Source organism: Lutra lutra, chromosome 2 (genome assembly GCF_902655055.1).
Source record: "Lutra lutra chromosome 2, mLutLut1.2, whole genome shotgun sequence".
NCBI lineage: Eukaryota > Metazoa > Chordata > Mammalia > Carnivora > Mustelidae > Lutra > Lutra lutra.
The window spans coordinates 63926618-63945795 of record NC_062279.1 but is presented as its reverse complement, the minus strand read 5'-3'; the positions used below and the strand labels follow the sequence as shown (position 1 = coordinate 63945795).

General features: G+C 39.2%; 1 long non-coding RNA gene across 1 annotated transcript in view; it reads left to right on the top strand.

Moving 5' to 3' along the window:
* LOC125093021 (uncharacterized) overlaps positions 1-19178 on the top strand; it is an 84226-nt gene that overhangs the window by 12830 nt on the left and 52218 nt on the right. The gene's annotated exons all lie outside the window — the stretch shown is intronic.

The following is a 19178-nucleotide window of genomic DNA, read 5'->3' as shown; positions in this document are numbered from 1 at the left end:
TCCCAGCATATCTGGAAGAAATGGATGCATTCCCAGAGACATATAAACTACCAAAACTGAACGAGGAAGAAATAGAAAATGTGGACGACCCATAACCAGTAAGGAAATTGAAGCAGTCATCAAAAATCTCCCAAACAAACAAGAGCCCAGGGCCAGATGGCATCCCAGGGAAATTCTACCAAACATTTAAAGAAGAATTAATACCTATTCTCCTGAAACCATAGAAAGAAAGGAAGAAAGAGAAGAAAACTTCCAAACTCATTTTATGAGGCCAGCATTACCTTAATCCCAAAATCAGACAAAGACCCCATCAAAAAGAAGAATTACAGACCAATATCCCTGATGAATAAGGATGCAAAAATTCTCATCAAAATACTAGCCAATAGAATCCAGCAGTACATTAAAAGGATTATTCATCACAACCAAGGGGGATTTATTCCTGGACTGCAAGGTTGGTTCAACAGCCACAGATCAATCAATGTAAAGAACAAGAACCATATGATACTCTCAATAGCTGCAGAAAAAGCATTTGACAAAATACAGCATCTTTTCTTGATCAAAACTCTTTGCAGTGTAGCAATAGAGGGTACATACTTCAATATCATCAGATTCATCTATGAAAACCCACAGCAAATATCATTCTCAATGGGGAAAAACTGAGAGCTTTTCCCCTAAGGTCAGGAACATGGCAGGGTTGTCCACTATCACCACTGCTATCCAACATAGTACTAGAAGTCCTAGCCTCAGCAATCAGACAACAAAAAGAAATAAAATGCATCTGAATTGGCAAAGAAAGAGTCAAACTCTCACTCCTTGCAGATGATATGATACTTTATGTGGAAAATCCAAAAGACTCCACTCCAAAACTGCTAGAACTCATACAGAAATTCAGTAAAGTGGCAGGATATAAAATAAATGCACAGAAATCAGTTGCATTTCTATGCACCAACAGCAAGACAGAAGAAAGAGAAATTAAGGAGATGATCCCATTTACAGTTGCACCTGAAACCATAAGATACTTAGGAATAAATCTAACCAAAGAGGCAAAGAATCTGTGCTCAGAAAACTATAAAATACTTATGAAAGAAATTGAGGAAGACACAAAGAAATGGAAAAATGTTCAATGCTCAAGGATTGGAAGAACATTGTGAAAATGTCTATGCTACCTAGAGCAATCTACACATTTAATGCAATCCCTATCAAAATACCATCAACTTTTCAAAGAAATGGAACAAATTATCCTAAAATTTATATGGAACCAGAAAAGACCCCAAATAGCCAGAGGAATGTTGAAAAAGAAAACCAAAGCTGGAGGCATCACAATTCCAGACTTCAAGCTCTATTACAAAGCTGTTATCATTAAGACAGTATGGTACTGGCACAAAAACAGACACATAGATCAAAGGAACAGAATAAAGAACCCAGAAATGGACGCTCAATTCTATAGTCAACTGATGTTTGACAAAGCAGGAAAGAATATCCAATGGAAAAAAGAGTCTCTTCAACAAATGTTGTTGGGAAAATTGGACAGCCACATGCAAAAGAATGAAACTGGACCATTTTCTTACATCACACACAAAAATAGACTCAAAATGGATGAAAGACCTCAATGTGAGACAGGAATCCATCAAAATCCTCGAGGAGAACACAGGCAGCAGCCTCTTTGACACGGCAACTTCTTGTTAGATGCATCTCCAAAGGCCAGAGAAACAAAAGTAAAAATGAACTATTAGGACTTCACCAATATAAAAAACTTTTGCATATCAGAGGGAACAGTTGACAAAACCAAAAGAAAACTGACAGAATGGGAGAAGATATTTGCAAATGTCTTATCAGACATTTATAGTATCCAGCATCTATAAAGAACTTCTCAAAACACCCAAAGAATGAATAATCCAATCAAGAAATGGGTGGAAGACATGAATAGACATTTTTCCAAAGAAGACATGCAAATGGATGACAGATGCATAAAGAAACGCTCCACATCACTTGGCATCAGACCAGTTTTAACTTAACCCTGACTAACACCTGCATAGATGGACCTTGGAGTGACCCATGGAGTGACCAGCAGTTACCTTTACCTCATAATACTAAAATCTGTGCCCGAGGAGGAGTACAAGCCACCTTCACATAACATACATTGTATGTATAAGCATATTAAGTCACATGCCCCACCCTATGTCCACCTCTATATGTGATGACAAAGCTCCCCATCTAAACATTCATCCTAACTCGAAATAAACGGAACCCATTTGCCCTTACTTGAGGAGTCATGGCTTTGGAAGTTATTCCTTATGATCTCCTTATTTGCTGCAAATAAAGTTTACTTTGTGCAATAAGTCTACCTGCTGTAGTTTCTATCTGTGACTCACCAAGGAGTGAATTCAAGTAAGTTCAGTTACAGTGGGAGACCTTGGACTGTTAAGAGCTGTGAAGAGTATAAGATTTTTACCCTGTTTGCAAACTAACAGATTAGCCTGCCATCATTTCATAAATGCCAATAGAAGATAGACATCTTGGTCAGAGACAAAGAACTTTTATACTCCTAGCACAGCAGGAAGTGTGAACTTCATGTCTGCATTGTTTCCTTGCCTTCCATGTTCCATAGGTTAGGTGAAAAGCTCCCAGTGTATGCTGTGAATGTAGTGGATTTGCGTCACAGCTGAGGAATTTCAAATTTAGAAAACCCCAACCTTTTAGAATGACCTGCAGGCAAACCTGCCCAACTTTTGCCCTGGAGGGAGAATTTATTTTCCTGGTCAGGAAACAAATGTGCTCTTTGCCCTAGAATGAGATATTATCTCTATATTCCAAGGCTGTTTGGCATATAAATCCTTGAAAAGATGGTTCAGAGCAAAAGCTGATAGAAAGCAAGGAAATGTAATGAATGAATGAATTGTCCCAGAGTAAAGGTTAAACTAGATAAACAGACTACTTGACTTGTATCACCAAAAAAGTACACATTTGGTGAATAGGGGCCTGACTTGAATCAACTTGACAGAATTAGTTGTTTTCCATCCCCAAGACAGCCGTTAGACTTAGAGCTGTTTTAATAAAGGCAAGGCCACATACACTTGAGGAAGGTCTGAGATAATACAGAAGGTGCATTCCATGAATCTTGTCTCAGGCTTATCAAGGAAAGCATGCAAAAGGTGAAGGGAAACAGCCACACCTTTTGTTATCATCAGACAATTACTTTGAACGAATTGCCAAGTAATTGTAAACAGTGATTACTGGTCATATGATTCATTCGAGGTTGTGGCTGGTCATATGATTCAGCCAAGGGCACACATGGTCAAATAGGTTGGTGTTTTGAGGAGAGTTTACTAGAGAGATTGTTTACAAAGGTTGGGACGAGGACTGTGGAAACCAGTAGGGGTGGTGCGATAACAGGGTGAAGAGGAGGAATTAAGTGCAGGAATCTGAAGATAGATTGTCTGGAATAGGCCATCTAGAAAGAGCCATGACCTTCTGTGGAGGAATGATCTCATCAAGGGGAGCTGAATTAGTGCTCAACCTCACTCTCCTCCCTTTCTCTGATCTTCTTTCATGCCCTCTATGGGCCAAACTGGAAGTCAGAGAACAAGGAAGCCTGTTGATACAGTCCAAACAAACTGTCCTCCCAGGGCATGGAACACAGCAGAAAAGGGTGGAGGATGGATTTGGAATGACAAATGGAAGAAATCCAACCCAGCATAATGAAACAGTATTAAAAAAAAATACTTAAGCTTAAAATATTCTGACTTCCCAATGCTTCCATTGCTGGCTAACTTTTTATTATGAGAGAGAATGAGTTGGAAATTAGATGTTTGGAACATAAATCTGCCTAAATTTATATAATGAACAGTATTATTTATTTTTATTCCATACCTATATAAATATGAATGATTTACATCATTTTACTTGCCAGTGTCCTTCTGAAACTGGGGGATACTTTCCCATCATCACTCCTATTTTACCCACAGACAGTATGATCCATTATGATTTTTGAATATGCCCTCATTTTTATGTGGCCCGCTGCAGATTTGACCCAATTATTTCAGCCATTTTTCACGTTTGATTCTCATCACTATGGGGGTGAACGAACCATGTGGCCATCTCCACTGATTATGATGGGGCTCGTGGTGACGAGATTAGAGGAGCCACAGCCTGGGCATTCTGCACAGGAACATTCTTCTCAAGAATCAGTCTAAAAAAATCAGTAGAAGGGAAGATGCTGAGCCTTTCAAATTCTTTTCCATTTGACTTTTCAGCCACACTGTCACCAGCATTTTTTAAGCTAATACAGTAGGACAGGTATACAGAAATAAGTGCCCTGCATCTTTGGAAAAAGCAAATGGGGGACAATATCCAGATCTGAAGTTTAGAGCCACACCGAACTGACCATACTAGTTAATCTCAGGGAGCCCCCAATTGCACAATGTATATTTTCTGAAAGAGGTGAAGCGAGGCAGTGAGAGCAAATCTTGACACTGAAGACGAGTAAAATTTTATGCAAAAATATACCAAAGTGAATCTTGGTGGTCCACTTTTTTATTTTTCCCCAAAGGTGGTTTATAAAGCTAGACACTTTCTTATTGATATGAACTAATATTTCTATTTTTAACATTTATTTTTAATGTTATATATACTATGTATAATATATTAATATATAATGATCTTAGGTATTTTATATATTTATGTTTAAATTAGTTGTATTATATGTAAATATATATATAGTACATATTATATATGATATATGCACACATATTATAATAATATTTATTGTGGAGGCCACATAATCCAGGTTACTGCTGATTTAAAGAAAAAGTTTTCCTTAGTCTTAACAACTCTTCAAGAAAAGGTTAGGAACCTTATAACTCATCTCTTTGCTGCTATTTCCATCACTTTTTTCTTTTACTTTTGCGTAATAGGAACCCATTACTCATGCTTTTAAAACTTTTCCATCACAGTATTCCTAATAGTGGAAAAGAGTGAACATGTCCTTCCCAGGGGTCTAAAATAGCACCTGAAGGTACTGCAAGGAAGAAATTTCTGTCATTTTATGTTTTTTAGAAGTTTTTTTTAAATTCCAGTTAGTTAACAAACAGTATAATATTAGTTTCAGGTGTACAATACAGCAATTCCACACCTCCATACATCACCCAGTGCTCATTACAAGTGCCCTCCTTAATTCCCATCACGTATTTCACCCATCCCCCTTCCACCTCCCGTCCAGTAACCATCAGTTTGTTCTCTATACTTAAGAGTCCGTTCTTTGGTTGCCTTTCTCTTTTTTTTTTTTCTCTCATTGGTTGTTTATTTTGTTTCTTAAATTCCACATATGAGTGACATCATATGGTATTTGTCTTTCTCTGATTGACCTTTTTTGCTTAGAATAATACTCTCTAGCTCATTGCAAAGGCTAGATTTCATTTTTTTAAAATCTCATTTCATGTTTTGTTTGAAGAATCTAGTTATATATACACACATATAATGTGGAAAATTAAAACAAATATATGTGCATATATTTAATTTAAATTACTATATCAGTAAATCTGGTAAAATTGTTGTCATTTATTTCTTGTGGTTTTGAATATGCCCCAAGACATTGCCAGTTATTTTATGGACCAAGTTTGAGATTCTGGGCATGCAGATTTCCTAAATATCTTTCAGGCAGTGTACGAGTATTTACCCATTATTATTTGGCACTGAACTAAGCACTTGAGTTACTATGGGGAATGTGGCATCCTGATTTCTTCCTCTGTACCTTCACCTGTGCAGGCCCCTTATATAGAATTCCCAACCCCCCTTTCTTCCCACCTAGTCAAGTCCTGTCTGTGGATGTATCTCTGCATCCCACCTCACTTTGATTTCCTACAGTTCTGAGAAGACAGACTATTTCTCTATGGGAAATAGGTGCCTCCCTCAGACACCTACTTCTAAATTGACTGAGTAGGGGGTGTTATAAATTTCAAGGCCTCTTCCTAAAACTATTGCTGATATGTACATTAACATGCCCGCAAAGAGTGTTTCTTATACCAACTAGGCTGAATTTCCCAAGTCAGTTGAGTAATTCCTGCCCCTTTTCATTGCTCCCATAAATTTGCAGAGTGGCAGAGGATCTATGCCTCTTCTCTGGAGCACAAAGATGGTATGGCTGGCTAGGTTCCTCATCAGCAGTTGGATGGTAAGAACTTGGGGGTATTGGGTACATCCTCTTTTCCTTGTGCTGTTTCTTTGAGACAACTCTGTGTGATACAATCCTGGTTGTCCTCAACAGGGTGCTATTTAGACATTTATTCTTACAGAGACTTAATATTTAGATGTTTTCTGTGTCTTTGTAGAAAGTGACCAGGCTGTCTTTTACTTCATTAAAAAGGGATCTAGGGGGGCCTGGGTGATGCATTCGGTTAAATGTCTGACTCTTGGTTTTGGCTCAGGTCATGATCTCAGGGTTGTGAGATTGATCTCTGTGCTGAGCGTGGAGCCTGCTTGAGATTCATTTGTACTATTTTGAGATAGTGGAATAATATCTCCTATGAGTCTCCCATACCTCCTATCCAGCCTATATGCCATTGCTCATTTACTCTTACATGCATTAGTATAATGCTCAACTCATAAGTATTGAATGAATGAATGAATGAATGAACAAATAAATTATCGGAATAAGTGTTAAATCTAGGGTTTCAATGTACCCCATGATACTTTTCCTCCTCCTCTTCCTTTCCTTCCTTCCCTCCCTCTGTCCCTTACTTCCTTCCTTTGCTCCATTCCCAGCACAGAGCTCAAGGTGGGGCTTGAACTCACAACTATAAGATCAAGACCTGAGATGAGATCATGAGTAGGCTGCTAAACTGGCTGAGCCACATATGCCTCTTTCCCTGATACCTTTTCTGACTGTCCCAGGCCTCAGTGTTATTCCCTACTCTGTGTCATTCATTAGTAGCTAAAATAGGCTAGCATAAATGGTTGATTATTTTCCATGTTTATATTCTGTCCACTCAACCAAATTTAAAAGGCTGAGACTTTTAGGTTTTTAATCCATTTTGAATTTGTTTTTGTGTATGGTATAAGAAAGTGGTTCAGTTTCATTCTCTTCCATGTTATTGTCCAATTTTCGCAACACCATTTATTGAAGAAACTGTCTTTTTCCCATTTAATATGCTTTCCTGCTTTGTTGAAGATTACTTGACCATATAGTTGTGGGTTTTTTGGGGGCGGGGCTTTCTCTTCTTTCTATTGAGCTATGTGTCTGTTTTTGTGTCAGTACCATACTGTTTTGATCACTACAGGTTTGCAATATAACTTGAAGCCTGGAATTGTGATGCTTCCAGCTCTGCTTTTCTTTTTCAAGGTTGCATTGGCTATTTTGGGTCTTTGGTGGTTCCATACAAATTTTAGGATTGTCTGCTCTAGCTCTGTGAAAAATACTATTGGTATTTTGATAGGAATTGAAACCATAAAAGTTCTGGAGGAGAATACAGGCAGTAACCTCTTTGACATCAGCTATGGTGACTTCTTTCTAGACATGTCTCCTGAGGCAAGGGAAACAAAAGCAAAAATAAACTGTTGGGTCTTCAAAAAGAAAAGCTTCTGCATAGCAAAGGAAACAATCACCAAAGGCTGAAGAAGATATTTGCAAATGACATATCTGATAAAGGGTTAGTATCCAAAATATATAATGAACTTATAAAACGTGATACCCCAAAAATGAATAATCCAATTAAAAATGGGCAGAAGACAGGAATACATAGTTTTCCAAAGAAGAAATACAGATGACCAACAAACGCATGAAAAGACGTTCAAAATCATTCACCACCAGGGAAATACAAATCAAAACAACAATGAGCTATCACATCATACCTGTCAGAATGGCTAAAATCAACAACACAAGAAGCAACAGGTGTTGGCAAGGTTGTAGAGAAAGAGTAACCCTCTTGCACTACTGGCGGGAATGCAAGCTAAAACAGCCACTCTGGAAAATGGTATGGAGATTCCTCAGAAACTTAAAAGTAGAGCTACCCTACAACCTGAAATCATACTACTAGATATTTACCCAAAGAATACAAAAATACGAATTCAAAGTTATGTATACACCCTGATGTTTATAGTAGCATTATCTACAGTAGCCAAATTATGGAATCAGCCCAAGTGTCCATTGACTGATGAATGGATAAGGTGTGGGGATTATATACACAATAGAATATTACTGAGCCATAAAAAAGAATGAAGTCTTGCCATTTGCAATAACATGGAGGGAGATAAAAAGTATTATGCTAAGTGAAATAAGTCAAAGAAAGAAAGACAAATACCATATGATTTCACTCATCTGTGGAATTTAAGAAATAAATGATCATAGGGAAAAAAAAGAGGGAGGCAAATCAAGAAATAGAGTTAACTGTTGAGAACAAACTGATGGTTTCTGGAGGGGAGGTGGGTGGAAGAATGGGTGAAATAGGTGATGGGGATTCAGAAGTATATTTGTTGTGATGAACATCGGGTGATGTATAGAAGTGTTTAATCACTATATTGTACACCTGAGACTAATACCATACTGTATGTTAACTGAATAGAATTTAAGTAAAAACTTTAAAAAGAAAAGGCTAAGATTGTGTTTTATATGCTTACTTTTTTCTACTTTATGATAGCATGCTCAGTATATATTGGTTGCTATTGATAATGAAATTCTTGAAGGAAAAGAAACAATGAACTTCCAAGCTGTTGTTGCATTTTGCTTTTACCTTTCTTTGTGGTAGAAAGTTCTTGAGTCTGAAGTAGTATCAGTAGCAATTTATGTGATTATATCAAGTGTGGGTTTTATTTTAATTATGCTAAACCAAATGAACTTGAGAGGGAACACAGCTTTTCTCTTGCTACATGTAAGAAATTAAAAGTTGCTTTTTATCATATTTACTATAGCGGATGATCAAGAGTACAGGGGCTGTATGGAATAGAAAAAAGAGCTCTGTACCAGGAGTCAGAGCTTTTCTCCAGATGTGTATTGTAGGTGGTCATTTTCTGTCTTTGCTACTTGTGAAATGGGAAAGGAGGTAATACAATATGGTATAGTGGTTTTTAAGAACTTTAAAAAATGTTAAGTTTTGTTGAAATGCAATCTAGGGGGAAAGCCCATCACATACTGACATTCAGATAAAGCTATTGGGGCTCCTTGAAACACTGGAAGCCACTGGTGTAGTACAAAGAGTAATCTTTAGAGCCAGACCAATCTTACTACTTGTGCATGCTGGGACATTCAGTAAGATATCTTCTCTCTGAGCCTCAATTTCCGTAAGTGTAAAATGGAAACAAAAAGGAAAACAACCCCAAAGGGTTGATATAAACATTATTTGAGATAATACATGCAAAGCTCTTAGCATAGAGCCTGTTATATTAAGAGTAGTTCCCCATGCAGTGGACATATATGAGCTGTTTTGTTCAAAAATACTTTACTTTCCTCTGACTACTGCTCCTTCCTTCCCAATGCACATGGCATAGCAGGAGCAGCAATATTATAACATGACCCAGTCTGCTAGCCAGTGAGTCCTTTCTCAGCATGTCTTGGACTAGGCACCAACAGACAGAACTTGGAGAGTTTCTCCAGTTAACACATTTGAGGAAGCTGTAGGAAATAAAACTCAAGAGGGGTGCCTGGGTTGCTCAGTTAGTTAAGTGTCTGCCTTTGGCTCAGATCATCATCTCAGGGTCCTGGGATTGAGCCCCATGTTGGGCTCCTTGCTCAGTGGGGAGTCTGCTTGTCCCTTTACCTCTCCCTCTGCCTCTTCCAGCCCTGCTTGTGCTCTCTTTCTTTCTCTCAAATAAACAAATAAATATTAAAAAAATAAATAAAAACTCAGGAGTTGTCAGCAGTTTGCATAGGTTTCCTGCAGGGGAACAAGTCCTTCTGTGGAGAGGAAGGTAAAGATGCAGGTTAAGTCGAGACCAGCAAGAGAAGCAAGACTCTGAGAGAGGTGATGGTGTTGGAGTTCCTGTTTTCTAGTATTCCCGAGACCTAATCTCATTCCTGTCCTCAGTTCTTGGAGGAGTCCTAGGATCAATAAATCCCTCTATTACCAAGCTAGTGTACAGGATGATGGTATGACTTCTCATTAAACTGGGAATTACATTTCCCAGAATCTTCTTCTGTGCACAATTCTCAGAGTTGGCTAAAGAGCAACTACCGCAAGATTTGGAAGGTTGAAGAGAACCAAAGACCATTATTTTCAGAAGAGCATCCTGGTAAGGCAGACAGACACAGAGGTGCCCCAGATCCCATCTTATTCCAGCTCTCCTCCACACTGTCCAGTTTTCAACTGCTGGCCCTGCTCATCCAAAGCAGGCATAATTCTTTCCTATCCCCTTATGCAAAAACTTGGCTGCAGGCCCACAGAAGTCATAGCTCCACAGAAGGAATATTTGCTCCCTTCACAGTCCCACTGAAGGAGCTGCATATAGTTGCCTCTCAGATTTCCCTGCAACCTCCAACTAACCCACTCATGCCAATGCTTTTTGAGAACTAGTTAGAGACTCTCTCTCAAATCCTTTGACCTTTACTTCCTCAGCTACTCCCACATTTATGTGTGGTCTATTTTCTATAATCTCTTATTCCCATAATACTCTAGTGACTCTGCTTCTCTGGTTGAAGCCTGATTGCTACAACCAGTTTGTTTTTCTTTCACTTGCAGAGAAACCAAGAGGATATATATTTTTTAGATTTTTTCACATTCTTTAAACAAAAAAAAACCTCACAGAGTAAAGAGAAGTATCAAGATAATGCTTTTGAAAAAAATACAGATTTTGGAGCAAAACATTCATAAATTTTCTCACATTCTTTTTTATACATAAACAATGGGTTGATAATAACTCATGGTGATTTTGTTAAAATTGCTTAATATGTCTTGAACCTCTTGAGTCAAACAGGAAAATCAGTGTGACTTTTGCCTCTTCCAGAGCTGTAGGTAATAACACTTTGAGGAAGGTACATTAGGAAGACACCAGTGTTGCAGGAATTTTCTGTCTTTAGTGGCCACAGTTCTTGGTCACTCTGCTTCAAAGAATAAGAAGGGGTAGACCAGACAAAGAATGGGGGCAGCAAAGTAAAGTTTATTGTGCAATAGTACATGCTCCCAGAAAAGGAGGTGGTCCCAAAGGATTGTCCCCAGAGTTTCTAAGTTTAGGGGGTTTTATGAGCTCTTTTGCAGAGCTATCTTAAGCAATCAGGGTATGCGGAGTCCTGCCAATCAGGGTTTTGGTCACATATCTGTCTACCTATTGGGTTAATGTAAACGTGTGGATGGTCTTTTTTGCTGACATCTGGAGGCTTAAGTCTTTTTTTTTTTAAGATTTTATTTATTTATTTGACAGAGATCATAAGTAGGCTGAGAGGCGGCGGAGGGGGGACAGGCTCCCTGATGAGCAGAGAGCCCAATGTGGGGCTCCATCCCAGGACCCTGGGATCATGACCTGAGCCGAAGGCAGAGGCCTTAACCCACTGAGCCACCCAGGCGCCCCAAGGAGGCTTAGGTCTTAACTGCTCCTTGCCTGTGATAGAGATAAATGCCTTGTGGTTAATTGTCTTATTTTACAATATTTTGCAGAAGTCATTTCTTCAAAGGCTGCAAAACAGAATGCTAGTGTGATCCTGTCTAAGCTGCAAAACAGGATGTTAGTACCATTTTATCTTAGCTGTCCTGATGCCGTATCTTCTTGTTGGGGATTCTGGCCCTTACTATCCAACTAACTCCTAACACCAGGTCCTGGGGCAAAAAGGTTACAACTTGAACATGGAATTAGGGACAATAGCTTCTCCTTCATCACTATGGATTCAACCAGAAAAGCAGAAGCACTAGGATAAGCGCATGCACGTGCGTGCACACCCCCCCCCCCCCACATTTGATACAAAGATTTGAACTTAACCAATTGTGGGAGCTGGTTAAATAGTTTTTGTAGGGCTGTTGTCTTTGTGCCTGAGGCAGGAACTCAGAGTTCCAATCTCCTTAAGTCTTTATAGATATTTCCTCTACAGTATACCAGGAAAGTTTTTTTTTCCCCCATTTAAAAAAAAATTAATTTCTTTTCATTGTAACAGAATTCATTGTTTATGCACCACACCCAATGCTCCATGCAATAGTGCCCTCCATAATACCCACCACCAGGGTCCCCCAACCTCCCACCCCCCCCTTCAAAACCTCAGATTGTTTTTCAGAGTCCATAGTCTCTCATGGTTCATCTCCCCCTCCAATTTCCCTCAACTCCCTTCTCCTCTCCATCTCTCCCTGTCTTCCGTGTTATTTCTTATGCTCCACAAATAAGTGAAACCATATGATAATTGACTTTCTCTGCTTGACTTATTTCACTCAGCATAATCTCCTCCACTCCCATCCATGTTGATACAAAAGTTGGGTATTCATCCTTTCTGATGGAGGCATAATACTCCATAGTGTATATGGACCACATCTTCCTTATCCATTCGTCCATTGAAGGGCATCTTGGTTCTTTCCACAGTTTGGCGACCGTGGCCATTGCTGCTATGAACTTTGGAGTACAGATGGCCCTTCTTTTCACTACATCTGTATCTTTGGGGTAAATACCCAGTAATGCAATTGCAGGGTCATAGGGAAGCTCTATTTTTAATTTCTTAAGGATTCTCCACACTGTTCTCCAAATTGGCTACACCAACTTGCATTCCCACCAACAGTGTAAGAGGGTTCCCCCTTCTCCACATCCTCTCCAACACACGTTGTTTCCTGTCTTGCTAATTTTGACCCGGAAAGTTTTTCAAGCAGAGCGAGACTAACCTCTTTAAACACAGTTGGAAGAGTTGCTTCTCTTGGCCGGGAAGGGTCCACAGAATGCATGTGTTTCAGCTACCCAGCTTCATTGGAAACTGCCTATATATCTCCATTTCAGTTTTCCAAGGTCCTAGTCCCCTATAGCCTGTTAAGATATCCCATCCAAGATGAAGGACAAGTTGTATGTGGCCTGTGTCCGTTTCTATTGTGGGGTAACGAATTACCAGAAAGGGGCTTACGCTAATTAAACATTGATTATCTCACACTTTTGATAGGTCAGATGGCTGTATTTTCTGCTCAGTTATTCACTGGCTGAAATCAAGGTGTCAGCTAGCAATGCAGTTGTCTTCTACACTGGGCTTTTTGCTGCTCTCCTCTTTTTGGAAGCTTTTCTAGAGATCCTTCTTTGTTAGTGGTGTGCTGCTAGAACTTTTAGAAGTTCTTCAAGGGTGTGTGCTGCCAGAACTTTTAGAAGTTCTTCAAAGTAAATGCAAATATTAGGTGTGGGAGGCAGAGAGTTGAGAGGAGGCATAACACACCTGGGTGGCCAATGAAGGAATTTCAATAAAATGATCTCTAAGATGATGTGGGCTATTGGCACAGGCACGACACATTTTAATAACAAGCTAGTAAAATTAACTATATAAAAACTTTTTTGATAGCAAGTAATTGAAGTCTAATTTCTTTTTCTCAAAACAAAAAGAATTTGTTGATGTAGTAGAGAGTTCAGTTCAACTAACTTCAGATATGGCTAGATCCAGGGATTCAAATGATTTTGCTGAGATGCTTATTCTCTTATCTTTACTAGCTCTTTTCCAGCCCTCCTCTCATCCTTTGATCTTTAACCCTTAATTTATAACCCCTAACTCCTACTATGGACATTAATTGTAGCTAAAAGAAGTACTTCTTGTTATTTCTTTTTTTTTTTTTTTAAAGATTTTTATTTATTTGACAGAGAGAAATCACAAGTAGGCAGAGAGGCAGGCAGAGAGAGAGGAGGAAGCAGGCTCCCTGCTGAGCAGAAAGCCTGATGCGGGGCTCGAACCCAGGACCTGGGATCAAGACCTGAGCCGAAGGCAGTGGCTTAACCCACTGAGCCACCCAGGCGCCCCACTTCTTGTTATTTCTTAATAACAATTATAATTAATGATTGGCTTGTCTCTGGCCACATGCTTATTCCTGAATCCATGCTCTGAAGGGGGTACAAGGTGGTTTAATTGGCCAGGTCTGGGCTATGTTTATTTTTGTAGCTGGCCTAGGGATGAGGGAGTTGGTGGGAGGGGTGGAGTGGAATGGGGGCAGCTCAGGCCCTCCTGGACTGCATGGAATGAGACCTCTATGGAAAAGATGAATGCCGTTACCAGGTGAATTGGGGGGCCGGGCGATATTGGGCAAGCAGAAGCCACCAATGTCCTCTCTGTTTAGCAATTGACTGATTCTGGTCTTAAGCACGAGGCAAGGTCGTGTGTGGGATAGGGAGGATAGAGAAGAAATAAATGCCTCACCCATAGGTTTGAGTTACTTTAGTCTAGCTGGGGACATAGTCACAATTCCAGATCATTCAGAAAATCTTAAGAGTGTAATTTTTAGAGAAATGATAATATCCTGATGGAGTTATTTTGCTCATCTTCTTATAGTCACCTGCCCAGCTCTGCGACTGCATTGTGCTCACCCACCCCAGAACGCTCTCCCTGCCCTTCCTCTTACAGCTGAACCTAACATGTTTGCTAAGACTCAGCCCAGGTCCAACTTTCTGTATAAAGATCTCCCTATTTTCACCCTTATCTCTCTTTGGACGCCCATAAGACTTCCTCTCTGAGCTACCTGTTATACACTTCCACCTACTGCCTTGTGTTTGTAGTTATCTTTTCATATATATATATCTATATATATCTATATATATATATTCCTTTTAAGCAAAGGAAAAGACATTTGCCATAGCTATGTGACTAAAAAATCTCTCTGAGCATCCATTTCCCCATTTGCAATTTGACAATAGATAACTACCACACAGAGTAGTTGAAAGGATTAACCAAGATACTGTAAAGGGACTCTCCCAGGAAGTGGTATGGGATAGGAATGTAATGATTGGTATTTGAGGCAGTGCAGAATAGAAGAAAGAAGGCCCAGCGCACTCATCCCCCATGCTCTTCAACATGTGCTATGCTCCCCAAAGCTCTCCTCTGAAAATGAAGATGTAGTTCAATAAGCATTTTGTTTTAGGTTGAGTTCCCTCAGAAGCAGATGCTGAGACAAAGATGTACATATGAAGGTTTATTTGGGAGATGACTCCAGGAAGTGCAGAAGGGGTGTGGGAAGGAGAGGTAGGAAAGGGAAGGAAGCCAATGTGAGGGTAAGGGGTGTTAATGGGCAGCTGGGGCTCCAACCCACTGGGAACCTTTGGGAGACTTTGTAGCACACACTCATAATTATCTCCCAAAGAGAGATGGATGGAAGCTGGTGCCTTTATCCCTTAAATGACATCTAGTGTTGATTGCTGGTGGCTAGCACCCCACTGAATTTCGCTACATTTCTGGCCCGTTTCTACCCATAGTTGAGTTTCTGCAGTGGAAAGAGGTCTGAGGCAGAGAAATCCGGAGAACTCTAGGGTAGGGCTGCCAGATTAAGCAAATAAAAATAAAGGATGCCCAGTTAAACTTGAATGTTAGATAAACAACTATGTTTTAGTGTGTGTTATGGGCTGACTTATGTCCCCCATCAAACTTGTACATTGAAGCCATCACCCCCAGTACCTCGGATTGTGACAGTGATTGGAGATAGAGCCTTTAAACAGACAAGAGAGAATGAGGTCATTAGGGTGGGCCCTAATCTAATACAATTGGTGTCCTGTAAGAAGAGATTAGGACACAGGTATAGAGGGAAGACTATGTAAGGACATAGCGAGAAAATGGACATCTACAAGCCAAGAAGAGAGGATTCAGAAGAGACCAATGTTACTGACACTCTGATCTTGGACTTCTAGCCTTCAGAATTATGAGAAAATAAATTTCTGTTGTTTCAGTACCCCAGTGTATAGTACTTTGTTATGACAGCTCCACTAAATGAATACAGTGTATATTACAATAATGCTTGGGACATACTTATACTAAATAATTGTTGTTTATTTGAAATTCAAATTTAGTTGAGTGTTTTACATTTTATCTGGTAACACTAATTCAGGGGCTTGTTTAAGGGGTAAGAACAGAGTACAATATCTGCATTTATTGAACATCTACCATGTGTTTGAAGTGGCATTTATTGTGGAAATACAGAATTAATGAGTAAGTCTCCAGACTTTGCTTACCTCTCAGTGTTACAATTAGGCTTGAATGAAGGAGGTATATAGAACTGCTTTGAAGATTAAAAAGTGCTACACAAACAAATAATACAAAGTTATTCATTTTTTTTACCTATATCTTAATACTCAGGAGAGTGTCTGGTACACAGTAGCTGCTAACAAATATTTGCTAAATCAAATGAAGTTATTATTATAGGCAATCAATAAACATTTGTTTTTTTGCTGATTAATGTCATAAAACTCAGGTACTGTTTTAATACCTTCCCCAAACCTAGCCATGCTTATTTTTGGAGACTCGCCTCATATCAGACTATTCATATTAAAGTGAATATCTCACCTAGTAATCAATGGGAATATATATATAAATGTAAATAACTATATTTGCTGAAAGCACTTTTTGAATTTAAGAATTTTTTATAATTTAGTTTTTGAAAAGGTTTGTCTATAGGGAACTCTTTTAGGATTAGCCTGATTTTTTTTTCTTAAAATTTTAAAATTAACATATAATATATTATTTGTTTCAGGGGTATGGGTCTGTGAATCACCAGTCTTACAAAATTCACAGCACTCACCATAGCACAAACCCTCCCCAGTGTTCATCCCCCAGCCGTCCCATCCCTCCTAGCCCCCACCCCCTACAGTTTGTTTTGTGAGACTAAGAGTTTCATGGTTTGTCTCCCTTCCCCGGTCCCACCTTGTTTCATTTTTCCCTCCTTTCCACCCAGAACCCCCAACCCTGCCTCTCAAATTCCTCATATCAGGGATATCATATGATTGTCTTTCTCTGATTGACTTATTTCGCTTAGCTTAATATCCCCTAGTTCCATCCACATCATTGCAAATGGCAAGATTTCATTTTCTTTGATGGCTGCATAGTATTCCATTGTGTGTGTGTGTGTGTGTGTGTGTGTGTGTGTGTGTGTGTGTAATCTTCTTTATCCATTCATCTGTTAATAGACATCCAGGCTCTTTCCATAGTTTGTTTTTTGTGGACATTGCTGCTATAAACATTCGGGTGCACATGCCCCTTCAGATCACTACATTTGTATCTTTAGGGTAAATACCCAGCAGTGCAATCACTGGGTCATAGGGTAGTTCTATTTTCAACTTTTTGCGGAACCTCCATACTATTTTCCAGAGTGGCTGCACCAGCTTGCATGCCCACCAACAGTGTAGGAGGGTTCCCCTTTCTCCACACCCTCCCAAACACCTGTCATTTCCTGACTTGTTAATTTTAGCATTCTGACTGGTGTGAGGTGGTATCTTATTGAGGTTTTGATTTGTATTTCCCTGATGCGGAGAGATGTGGAGCACTTTTTCATGTGTCTGTTGTCCACCTGGATGTCTTTGCAGAAATATCTGTTCATGTCTTCTGCCCACTTCTTGATTGGATTATTTGTTCTTTGGGTGTTGAGTTTGAGAAGTTCTTTGTAGGTTTTGGATACTAGCCCTTAATCTGATATGTCAGTTGCAAATATCTTCTCCCATTCTGTCAGTTTCTTTTGGTTTTGTTGACTTTTCCTTTGCTGTGCAAAAACTTTATATCTTGATGAAGTCCCAGTAGTTCACTTTTGCCCTTGCTTCCCTTGCCTTTGGCGATGTTTCTAGGAAGAAGTTGCTGTGGCTGAGATTGAAGAGGTTGTTGCCTGTGTTCTCCTCAAGGACTTTGATGGATTCCTGTCTCACATTGAGGTCTTTCATCCATTTTGAGTCTATTTTTGTGTGTGATGTAAGAAAATGGTCCAGTTTCATTCTTCTGCATGCGGCTATCCAATTTTCCCAAAACCATTTGTTGAAGAGGCTTTTTTCTATTGGACATTCTTTCCTGCTTTGTCGAACATCCGTTGACCATAGAGTTGAGGGTCCATTTCTGGGCTCTCTGTTTTGTTCCATTGATCTATGTGTCTGTTTTTGTGCCAGTACCATACTGTCTTGATGATGACAGCTTGGTAATAGAGCTTGAAGTCTGGAATTGTGATGCCACCAACTTTGGCTTTCTTTTTCAACATTCCTCTGGCTATTTGGGGTCTTTTCTGTCTCCATATAAATTTTAGGATTATTTGTTCCATTTCTTTTTTTTTTTTTTTTTTAAGATTTTATTTATTTATTTGACACAGAGAGAGGGAACACAAGCAGGGGGAATGGGAGAGGGAGAAGCAGGCTGTCTGCTGAGCATGGAGCCCAATGCAGGGGTCTATCCCAGGACCCTGGAATCATGACCCGAGCTGAAGGCAGATGCTTAATGACTGAGCCACCCAGGTGTCCCAATTTGTTCTATTTCTTTGAAAAAAGTTGATGGTACTTTGATAAGGATTGCATTAAATGTGTAGATTGTTCTAGGTAGCATAGACATTTTCACAGTGCTTGTCCTTCCAACCCATGAGCATGGAATGTTTTTCCATTTCTTTGTTTCTTCCTCAATTTCTTTCATGAGTACTTTAGAGTTTTCTGAGTACAGATTCCTTGCCTCGTTGGTTAGATTTATTCCTAAGTATATTTTCCTAAGTTTTGGGTGCATTTGTAAATGGGATCAACTCCTTAATTTCTCCCTCTTCTGTCTCTTTGTAGGTATATAGAAATGCAACCGGTTTCTGTGCATTGATTTTGTATCCTGACACTTCACTGAATTCCTGTATGAGTTCTAGCAGTTTTACGGTGGCGTCTTTTGGGTTTCCCACATAAAGTATCATATCATCTGCAAAGAGTGAGAATTTGACTTCTTCTTTACCAATTTGGATGCCTTTTATTTCTTTTTATTGTCTGATTGCTGAGGCTAGGACTTCTAGTATTATGTTGAATAGTAGTGGTGATAGTGGACATGCCGTGTTCCTGACCTTAGGGGAAAAGCTCTCGGTTTTTCCCCATTGAGAATAATATTTGCTTTGGGTTTTTCATAGATGGAGATTAGCCTGATTTCTTAATTTTAGGAGTGAGGGGAGCATGAGCTTGAATGAAAAAAATTATTTTCATTAACTTCAAACTGAAATTTGGCTTTTTCTTTAATTACGAATCAATGTCACATATCATAATAATATAATATTATCTCTCTTGCCAATAGAAGTCACAGATATTAAGTTATTATAGTAGTTATAGATATCTCAAAATACCAT